The sequence below is a fragment of the Mastomys coucha genome, unplaced genomic scaffold, assembly GCF_008632895.1.
Source record: "Mastomys coucha isolate ucsf_1 unplaced genomic scaffold, UCSF_Mcou_1 pScaffold11, whole genome shotgun sequence".
Lineage (NCBI taxonomy): Eukaryota > Metazoa > Chordata > Mammalia > Rodentia > Muridae > Mastomys > Mastomys coucha.
The window spans coordinates 6,535,353-6,544,029 of NW_022196893.1; the positions used below are offsets into that span (position 1 = coordinate 6,535,353).

At 44.1% G+C, this 8,677-nt stretch overlaps 1 protein-coding gene across 2 annotated transcripts in view; it reads right to left on the reverse strand.

The window, feature by feature from the left end:
• Zc3h3 (zinc finger CCCH-type containing 3) overlaps nt 1-8,677 on the reverse strand; it is an 88,341-nt gene that overhangs the window by 13,279 nt on the left and 66,385 nt on the right. The window lies entirely within an intron of this gene.

An 8,677-nucleotide genomic window follows, 5' to 3' on the forward strand; every position in this document is an offset into this window, starting at 1 on the left:
TATATGTATGTGAGTGTGTGTATACGTATTATATATTATATATAATAGACATATGTAGAGAAAATCTCTTATAAGCAACACCTGCCAATAAAAAGGCTGATGGCCAATGAGCTGAGGCAGGAAATAGGAGGCGAGACACTGGCAGGAAGAGAGAGGATTCTGGGAAATAGTGAGAGTGTGAGAGAGACACAGAGACATGGACATAATCACCAAGTAGCCTAACTCAGGATAGAATAAAGAAGAGACTAGAGAGAGCTCTGAGATAGCCGCAGAAAGATGGATGACATGAACCTGCAGGTGGATGAACTCGGGAAGATGCTGAAAGAGATGCCAAGGAAGACACTACAGAAGAAGTGGGCCAGGACTGGAGAGAGGTAACTAACTATGTGGTAGACATAGAATAGTTTGAATGGGTTAAGTAAGTTATGAGCTAGTCAGGAAATAAGCCAAAGCTTATAACCTATGCATTTAATAAATAATTAGTGTCAGAATCATTGCTGATAGAACTAGGTGGCCAGGAGAAAAAAGTTAAATTTTTTTTTTAACACACACACACACACATACATACACATACATACACATGCACATGCATGTATGTACTTACGCATGTAAGTACGTATGTATGTATGTATGTATGTATGTATGTATAGAGGAATTGGAGAGATGGATCAGTGACTTGGAGTATGGGCTGCTCTTCCAGAGAACCAGAGTTCTGTTCTTGGTGTCATGTTAGGCGGCTCACGATTATTCCTCTAGCTCCAGATAGACCTGATACCTCTGGCCTCCATGGATACCTGCATTCATGTGCACAGATATACAGAGTACACATAATTAAAATAAAATGAAAATGAAAAAAAAGATATAAGTGTGGGTGGGTGGGTGGGTGCATGCTGGAGAGATGGCTCAGAGAGGTTAAGAGCACTGGCTACACCACAGAGCAGCTTATAACTGTCTGTAACTACAATTCCAAAGGATCCAAAGCCCTCTTCTGGCCTCACAGGGAGTAGCTCATAGGGAGCGGCACTAAGACACTATATGCATGCAAGTGATGCACAGACAGACATACAGGCAAAATACTCAAGACGCATACAATAAAAACAAATAAAATTAGTGTTGGGTGGTGGTGGTGCACGCCTTTAATCTTAGTACTCGAGAGGCAGATCTCTATGAGTTTGGGACCAGCCTGGTCTATCGTGCTAGTTCCAGGACAAACAGAGTTACACAGAAGAAACCCAGGGGGACAAAAACAAAATAAGCAAGCAAACAAATTTTTTACATACACACATACATACACACACACACACACACACACACACACACACAGAGAGAGAGAGAGAGAGAGAGAGAGAGAGAGAGAGAGAGAGACTAGCTCACACAGAGTTGATCTGGTGAAGAAAGGAATGGTTATAATCTAATCTGAAAAGGAGGCTACAGAGCAAAGAAAGCAGAGCCAGAAGGCCTTAGACAATGATAAAAAGTCAATCTAGAGGAGGATAAAGCAACTCTAAATGCACAAGCCCCACCTGGCATGCTTGCACTTGCCTGTAATCCCAGCACTGAGAAGCAGGAGCAGAACTGCCACAAGCTGAAGACTCACCGCCTCTTTTAAATTATGAGTTCTAGTCCTACATAGATACCCTGTCTCAATAAGGCCAACTTAATAAAGTTAAACCTAAAATGTATATATACCAGACAAAAGAGCATTTTCTTTAAAAAAAAAAAACAAAAGCCAAAAATACCTATTTTATATGCATTAGTGTTTTACCTACATGTATGTATGTGTATGATGTGTATACCTAGTGCCTGCAGAGGTCAAAAACACAGCACAGATCCATGTGGGTGCTGGGGAATCAAACCCAGGTCCTCTGAAGGAGTAGCAAGTGCTCTTAACTGTTGAGCCATCTCTCTAGCCTTACAAAAGAGCTATATGGGAACTATAGACACAGCTCATCTGGCAAAGTGCTTGCAATATAAGCATACAGAACCTGAGTTTGGAACCAGAACTTACATAAAAAGGTGGGCACAGCAACATGCCTATAATCTCAGTGATAGGAAGACAAAGACAGGATGATCCCCAGGGTTTACATATATGGCCAACCTGTGAGTTCCAGTTTCAGTGAAAAGCCCTGTATGGTGCTTTCAAAGAAAATGGCCCCCATAGGCTCACAGGGAGTGGCATTATTAGAAGGCGTGACCTTGTTAAAGAAGGTGTGGCCTTGCAGAATTAAGTGTGGTGTTAGAGGCAGTATGTCACTGGGGTGAGCTTTGAGGTCTCAGATGCTCAATCCAAGCTCAGTGTGGCATTTACTTCTACTGCCTGTGGATCAAGATGTAGAACTCTGAGCTCCTTTTCCAGCACCATATCAGTACACATTTCACCATGCTTCCTGCCATGATGACAATGGACTAAACACTAAAATGTAAGCCAGCCTCAATTAAATGTTTTCCTTTATTTAGAATAGTAGCCAGGCAGTGGTGGCACATGCCTTTAATCCCAGCACTTGGGAGGCAGAGGCAGGCAGATTTCTGAGTTCGAGGCCAGCCCTGTCTACAGAGTCAGTTCCAGGACAGCCAGGGCTACACAGAGAAACCCTGTCTCAAAAAACCAAAGAGAATTTCTATAGTCATAGTGTCTCTTCACAGCAATAGAAACCATAACTAAGATACCCTGCCTCCAAAATTAAAGCAACTAAGGAAGACATTTGATGTCAATCTCTGGCCTTTACATACACATGTACACATGTGCACACATGCCAGAATACACATACACATGTATGTGTGTATACACAACAACAACCACAACAAAACTGACTGACATGAAGAAGAGATAAACAGACTCATGAAAACTTGATACCTAGGGGCTAAGGATAAAGCTCAATAATTGGCAGAATGCATGATGCCCAAGATTTTGGTCTCCTATGCCACATAACTCAGGCAGGGTGACACATACCTGTAATCACAACTCTTTGAATAGAAAGCCAGGAAGATCAAATGATCAAGATCATCCTTAGCTACATATCGAGTTAGAAGTCAAGTTGGGCTACATGAAACCCTGTTTCAAAAAAGCAAGGAAAAAAAAGAGAAAGCTAGACGAGAACTCAGAAAGGATACAATACAGAACTCAAAATATCTTTAGGACCAGCAAGATGGTTCAGTGGATGAAGGAGCTTGACAGTACAAACCTGGACACTTAAGTAATATATACACACATACACATATGATATCAATAGCAAAAACTATTATGCAATCACAGAATGTTTTACCCAAGAAAAGAACAAGACATTTTCCCCCCAGGGCACCACAGCACCTCCTTTTTCCTTACATGGGAGGTGTTTGTTAAGGCCTAATGTTCTCACATAACAATAAAAAACTAGCATTTTCGGTCCAACATGTTTTGAAGCACAGCTGGAACAGACTATAGTCTCATCATTGGAAAACAAACAGGTTCAAAGTTTGAGTTTAGCCTTGGCAACAAAGTTAGAGTTTGTCCCAAACAATAACAAAAATCCAGTATAAAATACACGAGGAACATAAATACATACATGGGCAATGTGTCTGAGATTATAGGTGAAATACAAGCTTTTTCTAACTCAAGGGCAGCAATAAGCCATGTGTTTTGGTCAGAAATCAGCAGATAAGAAGGAAAGATGGGTCCCATGGCTTATACTTTCCCATCCTGTAGAAAAGATACAAGACAGTTCATTCCCTGAGCTACAAAAACAGGCCCAGAGAGCCAGGCTGTGGTGGTGGTACACACCTTTAATCCAAGCACTTGGGAGGCAGAAGCAGGCAGGTCTCTGTGAGTTCGAGGCCAGCCTGGTCTACACAGTGAGTTCCAAGACAGCCAGGACTACACAGAGAAACTCTGCCTCAAAAAAACAAAAACAAAAACAAAACAAAACTAAAGCCAATCAACCAAACAGGCCCAAAGAAACACAAATATCTGGGGATGTAATGTAACTTAGGGTGGCATGGGTCTGAATCCAAGCTGGATAGGGATGGGGCAGAAAGAAATACTAAAATTATACAGAGTATACTCTTTACTATGACAACACCAAATCAAGGCCGGAAAGACAACAAGAAACATTTCTGGAATCCTGACAACCAAGCAATATACTTCTAAATCCCCCCGGGGCAGAAAGTGGAAGCACAGAGACAAGCAGGCCTGCATGAGAGCAGGGCAGGGCAGTGTTGGGGACACAGCTAACCAAACATACTTAGAAAAAGAGGAAACTTCCAGTACTCAAGAACCTAGAGGAGGAAAAGGGCAAATGAATGCCAAGCAAGCAGAAATAAATAACGAAAAGAACAAAAAGCAATGAAACTGAAAAGGGAAGAAAGCGCAACAGAACAATCAATGAACCAGACTAACAGGGCCAGGAAACTCCAGCCACAAGGTGAGAAAGAAAACACACTAAGCACCCGGAATGGGTGCTCACTAGACCCTGGACGCCACAAACATAATTAGAAAATACTTCAATCACACATATTTGACAACTTAGATGAAACTGGTCAATTTCTAGAAACACTTCCTTCTGACACTGACTTTCACAGGGCACTGAGTAAAAACTACCTTCCCAGGGAAGGTCTGTGACTGCAGACTGTAGGTCCCACTGGTGAGCTCTACTACTTCATTTAACAAAGACTTTCCTAACTGGCAAGAAGGACATATTTCTTTTGTCTTTTCTTTTCTTTTTTTTGGCTTTTCGAGACAGCGTTTCTCTGTGGAGCCCTGGCTGTCCTTGAACTCAGAAATCCGCCTGCCTCTGCCTCCCAAGTGCTGGGATTAAAGGCGTGCGCCAACGTATTTCTGAGCCTCTCCCATAAGGTCAGCATTACCTGGAAACCACAACATCACAGTTCATCAGAAGCCCACGGCTGGCAGCACATTCAGTGACAGAAAAGAGGAGGGCTCCACTGTTGCCACCTTTACTCCACAGATTGGTTTTCCAAACAGAACAACTAGGTGAGGAAAAGAAACAAAAAGCCTTTTGATTGAAATAGGAGCAGTAACATTTTGTCTGCCTTCAGATGACAGATCTATTTTTCAATAATATTAAGGAATTTAATTTTAAGGAACCCATAAAAAATTATTAGCGTTAACAAATGAATTCACAACATTCAGTGGCGAAGATGCCCTGTTTATGGAAATATGAAGTCATCCAGTCACCATGGAACACAGTTGGCAGGTCTACAAAAAGACAAATATAGGATTGACACATGATCCAGCAAGGAAGTAAAAGCAGATACTGATGCCAGTGTCTGTTATAGCATCATTCATAGCGGCCGCACTAACCCATGTCTATTTACAGATGTGCAGGGATGAACAGAACACCTGCACACATCTGATGGAATATTATTTGGCCATAAAAAGGGAAGAACTTCTTATATATGTAACAATATGAACCCTGAAAACACCATGCTGAGAAAAAGACCTACATGCCAGACACAGAGGAACAACTACTGCGCGACTATATCATGGCAATGCCAGACAAGGCTGCCAGAAGTCGGAGACAAGGAGGAAAGGGCAGTTGTGCTTACTGCATTGACAGCAGTTCAGTTTGAAGTGCTGGAAAAAGTTTGAAAATATTTCATAGTGGTGCTAAATGTAGAATACTGTGAATATTTACTTACTTTTGAGATGGGTCTTGCTGTGTGATCCTGGCTGGCCTAGAACTCAGTATGTAGATCAGACTGGGCATAAACATGTATTGATCTCCCCACCTCTGCATCCCAAGTGCTGATTCAATATTGTAAATCTAATTAATCAGCGACAGAATTGTTGCCTTAGAAATGGATAATATACCGAGCCTTGCTATGAGTGTTACAGCACAGATTTGTGTGGGGTTCTGGGATTCACACTCAGGGCCTCGCTAACACTAGGCAGGCTCTTTACCATGGAGTTACATCCTAGCTCTGAATCACAATACTCTGTTTCGTTTCATGCTCTAATTAAAAAACAAAACACAACAAACCGTGAATAATGAGGGCTTATTTCTATGGTGGGGTGCTTGCCTAGTATGCATGAAGCCCTAGGCTCAATCCTAAGCATGGAAAAGAAACAAAAATAATATACCAAAAGTCACGACACTGAAACAAGAGGGTGCACGGTATGAGTTACATGTCAATGAAGCTGTGATTTTCGCTAAGGCTTCTACATTCTGAGGGACAGGAAGACAAGTTAGAATGGCATTTGAAAAATATGCTCACTACATAAAAACCCAATGAGTAAATGCCTCATGTGATAAGCAGCAAATCAACAACAGTGTGTCCTGAGAGTGTGTGGCAGTCTTCACCAGGATGGTTGGCTACCATATGGCTTTTTTACTAGCACAGCACCATGTGGGAGGCGGAGCCCTCATCTCTACAAGAGGAAACATCCCTAGTGGTCATGACCTATGCAGGGTCACGGCTGCATGTGGCAGTGAAGCTGGACTGGGTCTGACCCCTTACCCACAACCACTTCACCATAGCTAATGCAGTAAGCAGTACCACACACGGCCACTCACTGTGATCATGGGTGAAGACCCAACATAAAAACTGTGGGGAAAATGGAAGGGCTGCACATAAAATAAGGATCTGAGCAGGCTGAAGGGCAACCTTCCCAAGGCAGAGATAACACGTGTTGATGGGCAGGGAAACCAGAGATACTGTGGAAGGACTCAACGCTTCAATAGCCATAAGGGTTAGAGGATGGATTAGCGCAGAGTAGAAACCTAACTCTGTCCAGGGTCCTGGATGAGCCTGAGTACATGCAGGGGACAACAGATTAGGAGGCACTGACGGGTGGGGATCTATGTAGCAGGTTCAGCAGAGAGATGGAAGAAGATAGGACACATGCATACACATTCTCTCTACACATATGCACACACAAATGAAAGGATGGTGCCAAAGGCAACACATACAAATGCACATATATACATTATACAAGAAAAAAAGAAAAAAGGAAAAAAGAAAAAAACAGATTTACCAGCTTTGTGCCCTGGGACACGTGCACACAGAATACTCATGATCCAAGGAGCTACATGGTGAGGCAAAGCTGCCATCACCTCCATCAAATGATGAACATGTGCCCTAGGTCACAACCAGGGGCAGGAAGAAGTGACACAGTGCCACCCTAGCCACTTTCTCCTACAGCGCAACCCTGACCATGACAGTGAGAGGCACTCTACAAAACAGTCACAGCCTGCAGTTACCAATCCATCCGCAAGTCCAAGAGGGTTGGTGCCAGCTGGCAGAGGCCACCCTCTGAGTGGAAGGCCTGGAACAGCCCTGTGGGCCCAGAAAGGAAGGGGCAGAGACTTACTCCCAGCCTAAATTATTCAAAAGGAAAGGGAACGTGCCTCTTTAACAAGCCCCGGCTTTATGAAGCAAGGTTAACAGTTTCACTTGATTCAGTGGAATATTATAAACTCTCCAGGGCCCATTTGAGGACTTCTACTTCAGGCGCAAGGTGACGACTCAGCACTTTTTATATTATTTAGAGAATAAAATTAACCCTCACAGGCCCAGACTGCTGCCTCCCCTCCCGCTGGATCTGGCCTGCTCAGCGCTTTCCCCCATATATAATTACAAGCTGCTATCCATCATGCAGCAGGGACGCAGCGCTGACACGCCGAAAGGGACGCAGTAAGCACTTCCACTAATAGAAGCAGGACTTAAATATCGCTCTGATATCTTCATTTAAATTGGAATATTTTACAATAATCAGCTGCAGCCTCCATGGGGTCTTGCCCCTCACCTGGGCCAGCACCTAAACGTACCCCTGCCAGGACCTGCCAGTCCACACCTCCCCGGAAGGACTTCCTTGCCAGGATCAGTGCCCTTCAAGGTGACCTGACAGCTCCTGCCACCCTTCTGCTATCAGTAGAATACAGAAGCATCAGTGGGCTCAAGGAAGTCATTTCTTGTGTCCTCCCTGGAAGGGAGTCTCAAGTCACTTTGTTGGGGGGCAGGGTAAAAGACAGAAAGCATCAAAGAGTGCAGGCAACTTTAGAGGGCTGTGCCCAGGCATGACAGAGCACATACACTGTGTTTCTGGTGCCCCCCGTGATGTGAAGCTCCTAACAGAGGATTATCCTATGCCACAGTTTGTGGGATGGGGGCTGGCCTTGCACTTACATACTCTACCCTGGTTGGTTAGCCTTGACTTCACTCACTGCCAAAGTGAGGTTGGGGACAGGAAAGGCAGCAAAGGTGTTTTCCACAGGCCCCAAACGGTATTTCATGGTTCTACTTTAGGATACTAGGGACTGAAGGACACTCTCCAAGGGTGTTCACCATATTCAGGCCCACCCCAGGCATGGAGTCCCAGGATGAGGAGCTAAGGTGTGAGAAGCTTGGAGAGGAGGGTTAGGTTCCCAGGCTCTTCTGTAGATGGGCAGTTGATAAGATCCTGCTGGCTCAGCTATACAGAGCTTCCCGTAAGAGCAGGAAGGTAGGACTGAGCCGCCTGAGCAGCCAAGTAAGTAGTCTTGGACATCCAGGGGAAGCCAGCATGTCAGTTACCCAGGGATACAGAGGCAGCCCTTCTGACCATTCACTAACCCTAACTCCATACTGGCTATCTCCAGTGGGCAATGGAATCCGTCCTAGCCTCTTCGATAGAGGATAGCTGCACTCTATTAAAGGTGAGATGGAAGTGAGAGATGTATACACACATGCACACATACACACA